Source organism: Zea mays, chromosome 9 (assembly GCF_902167145.1).
Source record: "Zea mays cultivar B73 chromosome 9, Zm-B73-REFERENCE-NAM-5.0, whole genome shotgun sequence".
In the NCBI taxonomy this organism is placed as follows: Eukaryota; Viridiplantae; Streptophyta; class Magnoliopsida; order Poales; family Poaceae; genus Zea; species Zea mays.
This window is the reverse complement of record NC_050104.1, coordinates 76540715-76556324: the sequence shown is the minus strand read 5'-3', so window position 1 is coordinate 76556324 and position 15610 is coordinate 76540715.

The window sequence follows — 15610 nt, the reverse complement described above, 5'->3', positions numbered from 1 at the left end:
GCGCGAGCGCATGCCGGGACTTGCCAAAAACACGAAGATGATGGCGTGTTGTGCACATGACTCAAAGAGAAACGACCGCAACTCCACGATAGCTTCACGAACGCGGCGAGGACGCAGAGCGCGGCAATATGGGACTAGACTCGAAGAGGGAACTCGACGTGCGCAGGAGGGAGATAAGCAGGGGATCCGGAGGGAGATGGGGCGCACGCGGCACCAGAGCAGGAGGGCGCGCGGCCACCATGGCAAGCGCAAGGGCGAACTGGACTGAACCCGAGCTAGAGGAAAGAGGAGGAACGGCTGGGCAAGGCCGCGGCACAGGAAAACAGCGGCGACCATGGAAAAAGGGACTCTGTCGTGGGAGAAACAGAGCAGGGGCTGGGTGAGCTCGAAGCCGACCATGGGAAGGTGAGGGGAAGGAGCTCGGACTGGAGAAGCAAGGGGAGTGTTTGAACCAAAAAAGAGCTGGCGGACGGTCCGGCCCTGAGGCCAGACAGTCCGCGGTCCGGACAGTCCGTGCCTGTGGGTCGGACGGTCCGCGCGTGCGCAGAACAGATTAGGGTTCCGAGTTTTGTGCTACGGTTGTTAGCTATATTCGCGGAATTAGCTCGGAATCATTTGTGTAAAGGGTCCAGCCCCCCTCCTCTATAAATAGAGAGGTCTATGGCCGATTTGTAATCATCAATCGAATCAATACAACTTCTATTCACATTTATTTCCAGTACAATTAGGAGTAGTTCTAGTCTAGTTCTAGTTTAGCCTCTCGATCCCCAAATTCTCCGCCTCTCCTCAACTCTATGTCGATTAGAGGAGTCTAGGTCGGCCTGCCCGAGCCTAGACAACCCCTAGGATCTCTCCTCCCCGACGGGGTCCCTCTCGGGAGCGAGATCCAGGCGCCACCGGCGATCTTCCGCCGCCCCTGCGCACGCGCGGACCGTCCGGCCCTAGGGCGCGGACCGTCCGGCCGTCAGGCAGGAAACCCTTGCCTCTGCGCCAGGTCGCGGACCGTCCGGCCCCAGGCCGCGGACCGTCCGAGCCTGACCAGAGAGCACCGCCGCCGGTTCTTCTTGAGTATTTGGCGCTCCAAAAAAGCGTCAACATACTTTTTGGCGACTCCGCTGGGGAAGACCAATATAGACGCATCAAATCAGCCCTCAATGGCCGGTTCAAGAGATAGCTCTGATATTTCCCCAAGCAACATCATAGAGCCGACTTGGGAGACCTTGCCGGCTGACGAACAGCTGCAATTCGAGGAGCACAAGGAGCGTATGATCCAGGAGGCAAAAGCAAAATTCTTGGCCGACTTTAAAGTGGACAGGAACAACAAGGTCGTCCGACATCGGGCGACAGATCCGGCTTCGCTCCAACCCACACCAAATATCCCCAATGTAAGTAATACCAACGATCTGCAATCCCTTAGAAATTATGTAGAAGATCAGCGTGAACAAATGCAGAACATCATAGGGGGTATGCAAAGCGATCTTAAGAGACTAGTGCGTGCATTTGATAAATCTAGTATCACAAATTTTCCTTCGCATGAGGTTGAGTTAGGAGGTAACACGCGTAACACATCGGCTACAGGTTGTCACGACCAGTCTGTTGGGTCTATGCTTCGTCGCCGAAGGTCTTCAAGGGAGAAGCGGCTTTATAATGTGTGAGCAGGTATCTTCGGACTCGTATCAGAAAGGGAGAAGCTCAAAAGATACAAAGGTTGACACAGCGCCGAAGCTGTGAAGCAGGAAAGCTTCGGCATGTTCGCAGAAAAGGGAACCGACTTAAAGATGAAAAGGCCATTTAGACCTCGATAGATTGCTATAGAATTATCACCAAATGTAAAGGGCATGTATGTAATTTTGTATGGGTTGTACCCCGTGCCTATAAATAGGTGAACAGTACCCCCGTACTGTTCACGCTGATTTGGTGTTCACTTTTGCGTCACGCTGGTACTTTCATTTCCTTCAAATTGAAGGTACATCTGTAATCCAATGTTATTTTTATTTATATATAATAATGATATATGATGATCTACGTAATCCTTTATGTTTCTTGTAATTCATTCTTCGTTAATATGTAATGCATTTATAATGGTTCGCCCTTTGTGACCTTCGTCCGAGAATCATTATTTCCCAAGGGAAATAATGCTTCGTAGGACGAAGGACTTAACCGATTAACATTTTCTGTGTTGCCTTGTTCTTGAAGCATTTGAGAACAAGTCCCCAACATTGGCGCCCACCTCCGGTGAACTCACTTCCACTTTTCGAGCTGATGGCTTCGTTCAATGACCGAGCTGAAGCTGCTTCGGACCCGAAGCTGGTGCTCCCGATCACAGGTGGTTCGACCTCAGAACCAGTTAACAAGAAACAAAAGAAGGAAGCACAGAGAAGGGTACAGCATGTTGGGGTGCAAGGACCCTTCATCAAGTCAAGATGGTCTCACATTCCTATTACCTTCTCTCAAGAGGACCTTCAGCTCAAAGATTATCCACACAACGATGCCATGGTTATCTCTTGTGTTATCAAAGGATTTCTGGTTCACAATGTCTTGGTTGACACAGGTAGTGCAGCTGACATCATATTTGCTAAAGCCTTCAGGCAAATGCAAGAGCCAGAAGATAAGATTCATGATGCTACACATCCTCTTTGTGGCTTCGGAGGGAGACAGATTGTAGCACTGGGAAAGATCACCATGTCAGTGACCTTCGGATTCATCAATAACACTAGAACTGAGCAAATTGTGTTTGACATTGTTGACATGGAATACCCTTATAATGCAGTTATTGGTCGTGGTACCCTCAATGCCTTCGAAGCAATCCTTCACCCTGCTTATCTTTGCATGAAGATACCTTCGGATCAGGGACCCATCGCTATTCATGGAAGCCAGGAAGCTGCCAGAAGGGCCGAAGGAAACTGGACTGATTCAAAAGCAATCCATAACATAGATGGAGCTGAAGCTTGCGAACAATACAAATTCAGAAGGGAGAAAGCAGCTTCAGCAGATCAGCCGAAGCCCATGCTCTTATGTGAGGATGTAGCAGAACAGAAGGTGCTGTTGGGCTCTCAGTTATCCGAAGCACAAGAGAAAACCTTGCTAAGGTTCTTGTTCAACAACAAAGATGTTTTTGCATGGTCAGCCAATGATCTCTGCGGAGTTAATAGGGACGTTATTGAGCATTCGCTCAATGTCGATCCATCCTTCAGACCCAGAAAGCAAAGGCTTCGGAAAATGTCAGATGATAAGGCCGAAGGTGCTCGTAATGAAGTCAAAAGACTCCTCAGTGCAGGAGTTATCAGAGAAATAAAGTATCCAGAGTGGCTAGCCAATACTGTTATGGTAAAAAAGGCCAATGGCAAGTGGCGAATGTGTATCGATTTTATAGATCTGAACAAGGCTTGTCCGAAGGATGAATTCCCATTGCCTAGGATAGATTCTTTAGTTGATGCAGCAGCTTCTTCAGAGCTCATGAGTTTGTTAGACTGCTATTCAGGCTATCATCAAATCTGGATGAAGAAGGAAGATGAGCCGAAGACTAGCTTCATAACTCCAAGTGGCACGTATTGCTATCTTCGGATGCCTGAGGGGCTCAAAAATGCTGGAGGAAGTTTTAGCAGAATGACTGCGAAGGTTCTCCAGTCTCAGATAGGCAGAAATGTGCTAACTTATGTTGATGACATCATTGTAAAAAGCACGAAACAGGAGAATCATATTGCTGATTTGCAGGAGACCTTCGCCAAATTCAGACAAGCTGGCTTAAAATTGAATCCAGAAAAATGTGTTTTTGGAGTAAAGAAGGGGAAATTTCTTGGATGTTTGGTTTCAACAAAGGGAATCGAAGCTAATCCAAGTAAAATCGAAGCTATACTTCGGATGGAGCCACCAACTACAAAAAAAGGGGCTCAAAGATTGACAGGAAGATTGGCATCTCTCAATAGATTCATATCCAGATCAGCAGAAAGAAACTTACCATTCTTCGAAGTGTTGAAGTCAACCGAAGTCTTTCAATGGGGACCAATCCAGCAGAAGGCCTTCGAAGAGCTGAAGCAGTATTTAATAGATCTAACAACATTGACTCCACCAATGCCAGGAGCTCCTTTGTTATTATATGTGGCAGCTTCGCACTCAGCGGTAAGTGCAGCGCTTGTCCAGGAGAAGCTTGATGGCCAGGTTAAAAAGCAGGTTCCAGTGTATTTTGTATCTGAAGTTCTTAGTGTATCAAAGAAAAATTACACAGAATTGGAGAAGGTGTTGTATGCTGTTTTGATGGCATCCAGGAAGCTTCGGCACTACTTTCAAGCATATAATATTGTTGTTCCTTCTTCACAACCGTTGAAGGACATTATGAGAAATAGAGAAGCTACTGGAAGGATTGGAAAATGGGCTGCAGAACTCAACGAATTCTGTATTGAATATGTTCATAGATCTTCGATTCAGTCTCAGGCATTAGCAGATTTCATTGCTGACTGGACGCCAGGGGCTCAGGAGGAAGAAACAAATAAAGATGCCGAAGCATGGACAGTGTTTTGCGATGGATCTTGGGGAACCTTCGGAGCAGGAGCGGCTGCTGTGTTGGTTTCACCTTCCAAGGTTAAAACTTGTTATGCGGCAAAGCTTGACTTTAGTTGCACAAATAACATTGCCGAGTACGAAGCCTTGCTTTTAGGTCTTCGGAAGTTAAAAGCAATGGGAATAAGAAGGGCCATACTTAAAACTGATTCCCAGATTGTTTCGGGTCATGTTGACAAGAGTTGTAAGGCTAAGGATCCGAAGCTTGAAAAATATCTGGATATGGTTCGAAGAGTTGAAGCTTCCTTCGAAGGGTTTTCTGTCAAAAATATCCCTAGAGGCCAAAATGAACATGCTGATTTACTAGCTAAGTCAGCAGCACAGGGGCTGCCCTTACCTTCGGATGTATTCTTTGAAACAATAAAAGCTCCTTCGGTAGAACTTCTTGAAAGAGCAGTTCTCAACATATCTCCTGTTTATAGCGAGGATTGGAGAACTGAGATCATCTCTTACCTTCAGGGAAAATTCCTTTCAGATGACGAAGCTTATAACAGGAGGATAGAGGCAAGGGCCCGTCCATATGTCATGATAGAAGGAGAATTGTACAAGCATGGAGTTTGTGCTCCGCTACTCAAATGTTTATCCAGAACCGAAGGAATTGAGTTGATGAAAGAAATACATGCAGGCCTCTGCGGATCTCACATTGGATCCAGGCCATTGCTTGGAAAAATTTTCCGCCAAGGATTTTATTGGCCGAAGGCAGCTTCGGATGCAGCGGAGTTAGTTCAAAAGTGTGAAGGTTGTCAGAAATGTGCACGAGATCAAAAACAACATTCGTCCTTAACACAACTCATACAACCCATTTGGCCATTGCAAAGGTGGGGCCTTGACTTGTTAGGTCCGTTACCACCGGCCCAAGGGAACCTAAGATATGTTGTAGTGGCGGTGGAATATTTTTCTAAGTGGATTGAGGCAAAGCCTTTAGCTACAATAACTTCGGCCACCGTCCAAAAGTTTTTCTGGCAGAATATTGTTTGTCGTTTCGGGGTACCAAAGGCTATCACTGTGGATAATGGAACACAGTTTGACTCCGAAGCTTTTAGGGATTTCTGTGATCAAATTGGTACGAAGATTCATTTTGCATCAGTCAGACATCCGGAGTCAAATGGACTTGTTCAAAGAGCCAATGGTATTATAATGACAGGAATAATGAAGTCAATTTTCAATCAACCAAGGGGAAAGTGGCCAGATCAGTTAACCAAAGTGGTGTGGAGCCATAATACAACAACATCAAGGTCTACCGGCTTTACCCCATTCAAGATATTATTTGGTGACGAAGCAATAACTCCAGAAGAAGCTAAAACTGGATCAATAAGGGTAATAGCTTCGGCAGCATCAGGTTCCGAAGCTGATTATTCTGTGGAAAAAGATGCTTTAGAAGGGATCAGGTTGCAGGCCGTGGAAAACATCAACAAATATCAAGCTGAAACAATTAAATGGCGAGATAGAAAGGTTCGACTAAAGAATATTGAGCCAGGACACTTGGTGCTTCGGAGAGTAGCCAACCCAGAAACAGTGGGCAAGTTACAATTGAAATGGGATGGACCTTTCTTAGTGGCATCTTCGTCAAGACCCGGTTCGTACAGATTGAAGGATATGGACGGCAACGACATTCCTAGATCTTGGAATGCGGATGAGCTTCGGCGATATTATGTATAATTCGATGTAATTTTTCATATTTTTTATTTTTTATTTTTTCTTTCATGGCACCCTTTTCCTTTCCGAAGGGGGAGAAAGGTTTTTAATGGGGCCATCACGTGTAATTTTCTTTTTTAGTTCTATAAGAGCAAAATCCCCCAAAGAATGTAAATGTAAAAGCTGAGAACGCACCATCGAGTGCCAAAAAGTAAAAACGAAGCTCCAAAGTCGTTCCTAAGGGAATGCAGAGCTTACAGCGAAAAGTCAACGCTGATTCCGCCAAAAGTAAAGGCGAAGAAGCTCCAAAGTCGTTCCTAAGGGAATGCAGAGCTGAGGTGTGATTGTTCTTAAAATGGTTACGAATATGACTTCGGATACGTGTTTGGCCATGCATTTGCACATCACATTACATCATAACATTTGCATTCATAAACATTCATCTAGGCATAAGTAGGATAGTCATCTTCATGGCATAAATGGTTGTTTCAGCAAAAAGAGGAAAAAGAAGGGGAAGAAGGAGCTTCGTGCACAAAAAAAAAGAGAGCTTCGGAAAATGTTGTTCTCTATGCTTCGCTGCGTACGAAAAGAAGGGAAGGTGTTTTTTCGCCGAATGCTCAAAAAAAGAAAAATTTCGTCCACATCAAAGCATTTCCTATACAGCAATGGGAGGGTAAGGATATATAATAAGGTATGAACAGAATTCATTAAAGACCTTCGGCATTGTTTACATTTACAAAAGTTACGTTTACAAAAGCTCTCAAAAGTTTCTCAAGCATTGTTTACAGTCTACTATCTAATCCTCAAAGAGCTTCGGCTTCGGCGGCTTCGGCGGCTTCGTCATCCTACATGAATAAGATCGTTGTAAGTCAAAATCGAGCTTACAAGAAAAGGTAAACACAAAGTATGATTTCTTACTGGTTCAAGGTGGCTACGAGCTTCGTCTCCTGCCTTTTCTCGCCCACCTTTTGTCCATATCATTTTTATAAATCTATTCGAGATGCTTCGGGCAAGATCAGGAATGTCGTCCAGGATTGATGGCGACAAAGTAAAATTTGGCCTATTCACAACCCTTCCATGCTCGCAGCCAGCCTTCAGGAAAGCCGCAGCAGTGCCTCGAGAAGCCACCCAGGCACAGAAGTCACCATGCCCAGCTATAACTTCGTCGAGCTCGTCAATCTCCCCCTCAATATGTTCGAAGGTTTTTGGTAAATCTTCAGCTGAGGGGGTAAATTTTCCACTGCTGGCTCCAACTGAGTAAAAAATCTTTTTTAACCGATGAATGCATCTGTTGCTGAATTCCAAGCAGTTTTCTTGAAGACTTGCCAGTAGTTTTCTCAAATCTGAATTCTTTTGAGCTTCGGCTTTAAGTTTTGCATTAAGATCTTGTTTTTCTTGTTCGAACTGCTCAGACTGGCGGAGAAGCTTTGTGTTCAGTTCTGTTATTTTTGCTTCAGCTTCCGCCAATAGTCCTTCGGTTGCCTGGAGCTCAAAGTTCTTTTTCTCGAAGGCATCTGATTGTTCCTTTATTTTGCTTTCCAAATTTTCAATTATGACTTCGTGCTTTTTGTCTTCAAAATCTTGTTGCATCTGCAAGGCTTTGCTCAGAAGCATACTCTGCACGAAAACAACCTTCGTCAGACATGTTTTCGTTCTTAGAAATAATAAAGGTTACGGGAAAAGCAGTTCACCTTGAAGTTGGAATAAAATAAACTGCCAACGACATGTTGTCGTCGGTAGCGGCTGATGTCCGTTTCTAGCTTCGGAAATCCGATATTCTTGGACAGAGTACTGATAATTTTTGCTCCAGTTTGATCTCGGATACAGCCCAATTTTTCATCATCAACGCCTCCGAAGAGGAGCGCTCCAGGCTTGTATCCGCAGGATTTGGCGTATTCTTTAAGCTCTTTTATTTCCGCTTTTGATAATTGTTCTCCGATTAAATTCCGGAACATGAAAGTTTCGTTCTCCGAAGCTTCATCAGCAATTTCTTTCCCTTTCGCCGACGCTACGATCGTGGCCTCTTCGGCGGTGGTGGTAACTTCTTCTGCAGTCATGTCTAGCAGCATTTGGTCAATATGTTCAAACGTGCTCTCTAGGTTCAGATCTTCAACTGAGGCAGCTTCGGCGGCTGTGACCTCCGAAGGTGCAATTTCAATATTTGTCTCTTCCGCAGCCGCTGGTATTTTTTGAGCTGAAGCTCTTGGCGGTGTCTTGTCGATAACTTCTGTCACACCGATCATCCTCTGTCTTTTTACTTTAGTTGTTTTCTTCATTCTTTCGGGCTCCTTTTCCTTCGGAAAAAATTTTGTCAGTCGAGGCCCTAGTGGACTTAGCTTCGCAGGCATGGATTCAGTCATTACCTGCAGAATGGCCTCTACATCAGTGGTAGAGGGTGATGCGGGGGATTTTTCTTCATCAGATATTTTTTGTTTCGGAGAAGATGCTTTCTTCTTCTTTGGAATCTTCTTCTTCGGTGTCTCTTCTTCATATTTGATTGAAGCTTCGGTCGTCCTCTTCCTTTTCTGGCCTCCGGCATTTTTGTTCAAATTCTCATAGTCTGGGTATTCAAACTCCAGAGCGTCCAACACTCGATTTAGCCTTCGCTTCGGACGAGTGCCGAAGGCTGCGGTCATCAATTGATCTTCTTTTTTGGAATAATTGCCAAGTATTTCATTACACATTGCTTCAATCGTATCTAGCCACTCTTGGCAAGGTGCTTTAAAGTACTTTTTAAACTTGAAATAGTAAGGTAAACGTACGAGTTCACCTTCTTTCTTTTCCCCCTGTAGCTTCGGCATTTCCCATTCTTTCAAACTGGGAAAAACTTTGAATGCTAAAAACTCTTGAACCAGGTCCCTTGTGCTGATATGCTCTGCAATAATTCTGAATTCACTCATTGCTTGTTGTGTTGGACCTTCGGGTGTCATGTTGCAGCGAGGTCGGGTTTCTCCGAAGATTAATTCCAGCGGGCTTTGTACAAGCTTTTCCTTGTCGTCATCAACCTTGACATAGAACCACTCTGATTTCCAGCCTGCTGCCCACTTGCTTCGGTAGCTAATTACAGGGAACTTTGTAGTTTTCCGATAGGCAAAGTTATAGCAACCAAAATTATCGTGCAATCCATCTTTTCTAGCCTTTGTTTGATAATGCAGCTCGTGAACCCGGCAGAAGCTGTCCGCAAATGGTTCCACTGCTTGGCTTCGGAGTGCCCAGATATAAACAATAAGCCTAACGATAGCGTTAGGGGTCAGCTGATGAAAATAGATACCGAACCTCTTCAGCACCTCTCCAATGATCCCATGTAGGGGGAATCTTAGTCCAGCCTTTAAAAAGCTCTTGAAAATAACAATTTCATCTTTCTCCGGTTTTGGGGTAGTCTCTTCTCCCCCGAAGCGCAAAAGCTTCTTCTGATTTTCAGTGAAAAAGCCCGATTTTACCATCTTGGATAGATCAGCCTTCGAAACAGTAGATTTTCCGAAGTCCAAGTGGCTCGGCTTGCTTGGCATGGCAATGCGATAATCATCTTCGGAATCAGTTTCCTCAATATCTTCTTCCTCTGCTTCAGCGATTGCTTGTTTTGCTTGTTCTGCATCATCATGAGGGATCTTTTCCGAAGTCACTAGACCCGATCGTTGCATGGCTTCGGAGATGGGGAGAGTCTCCGAAGCTTCAGTTTCTTCTCCCTCGCGCTCAACCCTGGCGGTAGAGCGGACTCTGGCCATTTAATTATGAACTTGTGAAACTTTAAAATTTTCTTCCTCCGAAGCAGGTTTCAAACTGGAGCTTCGTTCGATTCTAACAGACAAGCTTCGGTGATGGTTAAAAATTTTGGCAGGAAAACAGTGCAAATAGCAATGAATGCGGTGGTAACTTCACACCTACTCGTCTGTTTATATAGTGCTGCAGGTAAGAAGGCGAAGCGCCAGAGTTTTTACACCAGGCGCACACCCGCTTGCGCTCGCTGCGCAGTGGACCGCAGGGACAAACAGTAAACTCTGCAAGGTGGGACCGCTACGTGCTGGGAAATTAAATCGTTTCTCGGCAACGAGCTCAGGGAAGGTGTTTTTTGGACCTTCGGCTCCCCGAAGCTTAAGAGACTTTTTTCACGGATCAAGCTCGTTACGAAAAACGATCTAGCACCGCGAAAGGGGCTACTGTTGGGTCTATGCTTCGTCGCCGAAGGTCTTCAAGGGAGAAGCGGCTTTATAATGTGTGAGCAGGTATCTTCGGACTCGTATCAGAAAGGGAGAAGCTCAAAAGATACAAAGGTTGACACAACGCCGAAGCTGTGAAGCAGGAAAGCTTCGGCATGTTCGCAGAAAAGGGAACCGACTTAAAGATGAAAAGGCCATTTAGACCTCGATAGATTGCTATAGAATTATCACCAAATGTAAAGGGCATGTATGTAATTTTGTATGGGTTGTACCCCGTGCCTATAAATAGGTGAACAGTACCCCCGTACTGTTCACGCTGATTTGGTGTTCACTTTTGCGTCACGCTGGTACTTTCATTTCCTTCAAATTGAAGGTACATCTGTAATCCAATGTTATTTTTATTTATATATAATAATGATATATGATGATCTACGTAATCCTTTATGTTTCTTGTAATTCATTCTTCGTTAATATGTAATGCATTTATAATGGTTCGCCCTTTGTGACCTTCGTCCGAGAATCATTATTTCCCAAGGGAAATAATGCTTCGTAGGACGAAGGACTTAACCGATTAACATTTTCTGTGTTGCCTTGTTCTTGAAGCATTTGAGAACAAGTCCCCAACAGTCACAACCCCTTTATGGGATGCCGATGGACACATACCCTGAGCAACCGCAAATCGGCAGCAAATCAGCCGATCTGCACATGCCCGGACCGTCCGCACGTGAGCGCGGACCGTTCGGGCCAGCAACAGTCGGGCCCATTTTTAATGAAGTACCCAGATACGCACCCGAGCCACCAGATATGACACAGAACCCAAACTACCCAGTCGGACGGTCCGCATACAACGACGGACGGTCCGCATATAACCACGGACGGTCCGGGTACGTAGTCGGACAGTCCGCGCATGAGTCTTTTGAGGAGGATTATTACCTGAATCTTCGCTCGTCCCAGCAACACTTCCCATCACACTATGCAATGCACCAGCCCATTAATTCAGGATCCAGAGCCCAGGAAAGCTTTCCGGCCCCACCTAGAAGGTCGGAAAGAAACGATCAAACCTATGAGCCATATAGGGCAAATGGAAATGCACCACGTAGCTCAAACCAATGGGGGGAACGACAACATACTAATATGCAACCAACCCCACCTATGTTTGACCAGAGAGTCGGTGGTCTTGCACTGGCTGCCATTGATATAGTGAGGGAGGAAATAGCCGGGGCGTTCCGAGATAAGCTCGGAGTAAGTATGATCCCTGGGGGGGCAATCATATCGGAAACCTTATGACAGCCGATTTGATCACCACCCGTACCCACAGGAAACTAGAATACCCGAATTCGCAAAATTTTTGGGTGATCAAGGGAAAAACATGCGCGAACATATAGGCCAGTTCTTAGCACAATTGGGAGAATTGGCCGACACAGAGGCATTTCGCGTGCGTTTATTTTCATTATCGCTAACAGGAACCGTGTTTGCATGGTATGCCACTTTACCTCCTAATTCCATTTCATCATGGGGGGATCTAGAACAAAAATTTCATGATCATTTTTTCTCCGGTGACTATGAGTTAGATTTGGTAGATTTAGTGTCATTGTGACAGACAAAAGATGAATCGGTTAATGATTACATCCGGAGATTCCGAGATACAAGAAACCGATGCTTTCAAATTCATTTAGCAGAAAAATAGCTAGTAGGATTAGCCTTTAATGGTCTACGATAATATTTAAAAGAGAGATTAGAAGGCATCCAATTTTTTACACTAGCACAGTTACACCAGAGAGCTTCGGCTTGTGAAAGCCGAAGCAAAGAATCTGCTAAAGCAATTCGTCATAACGTACATATAATAGAGTGCGATCAAAGTAGCTCAGAGGACGAGTCAACAGAAATATATGCTGCTGAAATGGTTTGGCCAAAGCAGGCCAAATCTTCGGCTTGTGCTTCCCTACAGCCGATTCAAAAGAAACGGCAGGAGGATGTAAAGTTTACATTTAATGTTGGCAAGTGTGATAAAATATTTGATGAATTACTCAAAAATGGCAACATTAAAATAAATCATACTGTTCCATCTGCCGATGAGCTAAAACGTCGTGCATACTACAAGTGGCATAATTCATTTTCTCATGCCACTAATGATTGTAATGTATTTCGGCGACAGATTCAATCAGCCATTAACGAGGGACAATTGAAATTTCAGGAAATGCAGGTGGATACAGAGCCCTTTCCTATGAACATGATTGACTTCGAGGGCAAGAAAGTCCTAGTTCGGCCAAACACAGTCGATAAAGACAAAGGCAAAGAGACAATCATATGCAATGCTAAAGAGGCCGATGGGGATCGTAAAGTTTCTTGCAGGAAAGTGGTAGCCGAGAAGACTCCAGATGGAGGGGAGACCCTAAAGGTGACCATCACAGCCTCCAGTACTGGGGAGCAAGCGCAGACAGGGAGACAGATGCAGGAACCCGTGCTGCGTATCCCGGACGGTCCGACACGTAGGCGCGGACGGTCCGGGACCCCACCGGACGGTCCGGAGAGCTCCGGCGGACGGTCTGGCCGTACTCAGGACTCACAACGTCCACGTACTTTCAAACCACGACGACCAGAGATAGGTACGTGAAAAACAAATACGTTCAAGGCAGCTGGTCGGTTGGTTAAAGCCGGCCCAACTTTTGATCAATTATTGTCTAAATACGTAAAAAAGAAGGTCGGCCCCAGTGACCGGCCAGCAAAGCGACCCCGCTCACCCATTCGTGAGCAGCGTCAGGTCAGGCCGATTGGACCACCCCACCAATCGGAAGAAATGAAAGGTCATACTGTACAAGTGAGACCTAACATACCTGCATGGACACCTCCACCTCCATATCCACCTATGCCATATCCATACACATATTTACCTCCGCCATATGTCCCAAATCAAATGTGGGGCATGCCACCATATCCATTTGGGATGCCACAGTACCCCGCCTGGGGGGCACCCCAAACATCTGTTTTTGACAGGTTGACGCCACCAGTACAAGACCGATTGAGCACTGCTCAATCCGGTCACCAGGCACAAACCCAACAGGATTGCCGGACTACTCGGCCTTCCAGGCCGACCAATCCGGCAGGGGGGCATATGCCTGCAGCAACTCAAAAAACAACAAAAAAGGACATCATCAAAATAGGCACTGCAGATGTTGTCATACAAGAAGATAATAAAGGGCCGATGATTTTCGGCGAATCGGCCAACACAACCGAAAAGGATACGGCTACCATCAAAACAGCCGATCCAAAATACTCCATGCCTCGATGGTGCCCAGCGGGATTGACACAATCCCAAAAGAGAAAATTACAGCGCCTAAGAGCAAAGGAGAGCCAGGAGAAGGAGGCGGAAAAGACATTTAATGACACACATCCACTATACCCGCCACCGCAAAAGAAATGGAGACCGAAGGCCGTTGAGAAAAAACAAACGGCCACAGAAATAAAAAGTCAATCTGCACCAGGCGCGGACCGTCCGGCCCCTGCGCGCGGACCGTCCGCCGTTCACCAGGAAGTCTCTGGACAACCTGCACCAGGCGCGGACCGTCCGGCCCCTGCACGGGGACCGTCCGCCGTTCACCAGGAAGCCTCCAACGACACGACAACATCAATGGAAGAGGACGACCTGCTGGGAGAAGACCTGGTCGACTATGAGGCTTCTCCAGAACGCCCAGGTATGGATGTAAATATTATTACATTTTCTGCCGATTGTACTATTATCGGCAACGATGAACCTGTTGTTGCCCAGTTTGATTTCGGTCCTAAATAAGCCGCCTTTACTAAACCAAAGGAATCGGTAAATCATTTAAAGCCGCTCTTCGTGCGCGGTCACATTGATGGAATACCGATTGCTAAGATGTTGGTAGATGGAGGGGCGGCTATAAATCTAATGCCTTATTCATTATATAGAAATATAGGTAAACAAGATGACGAACTTGTCAAAACCAACATGACCCTCAGCGGTGTTGGGGATAGTTCGATTAAAGCCAGGGGAGTCACGTCCGTTGAATTAACCATCGGGACTAAGACCCTTGCTGCTGCATTCTTCGTCGCTGATGTAGAAGGGAATTACAGTTTAATTCTAGGCAGAGATTGGATTCATGCCAATCAATGTTTACCTTCTACATTACATCAAATGCTAATACAATGGGTAGGCGATGAGATAGAACAAGTACATGCTGATGTATCGGCCTGCATCGCTGTGGCTGATGCCCCTGTACTCTGGACTTATGAGACTGCTACATGTCTCACAGGAGTAGATTTTTCTGATTATCAGTTCATAAGTATAGATAAGAAAGGTTTCATTCCTGTAATGCTGGAGCCGATGGAGAATCGACTAAATCCTAAATAAAGTTTAAATGATGAATACACACAGAGTTCATGAGTCGTTGATCACTGACAATTCGGCTCTCAAAGCCGGATGGTCCGGTCTTTCACAAAACGGTTCGGACTTTAAGACCGAATATATATCACATCAAAAGGATAGTATTATGGATGATCCGGTCCCCGAGACCGGAAAGTCCGCCGTCATACAAAGATCATCTAATTCCTCTGTGGGGAACATGATAGAGGAATTCAGAGATCTTGATAAACTAGGACAGGGGTTTACATCGGCCGATCCTTTGGAGGAGATTGACATAGGAGATGGTAAAACTCCAAGGCTGACTTTTGTAAACAAGACCCTGGAGACCGATCCTAGAGATGAGATGATCGGTCTATTGAAGGAATATTTAGATTGCTTTGCTTGGAATTACACTGAGATGCCTGGATTAAGCCGAGAGATCGTAGAGCATCGGCTGCCTATTAAATCTGGTTTCAGACCTTTCAAGCAGAAAGCTAGAACATTTCGTCCAGATCTTCTCCCACGCATCAAGGACGAAATCCACCGGCTGCTAGAAGCTGATTTTATCAGACCTTGCAGATACGCAGAGTGGGTCTCCAATATTGTGCCGATGGAGAAGGAGTCAGGTAAGCTTAGAGTATGCATTGATTTTCGTAATTTAAATAGAGCAACTCCTAAAGATGAATATCCCATGCCCATAGCCGACACATTAATCAATAATGCATCAGGAAATAGAATTATTAGCTTCCTTGATGGTAATGCCGGATATAATCAGATTTTCATGGCCGAAGAAGATGCATCTAAAACAGCCTTTATATGTCCAGGCTTCATTGGTTTATTTGAATGGGTTGTCATGACGTTCGGTCTTAAAAATGCTGGTGCTACTTATCAGAGGGCTATG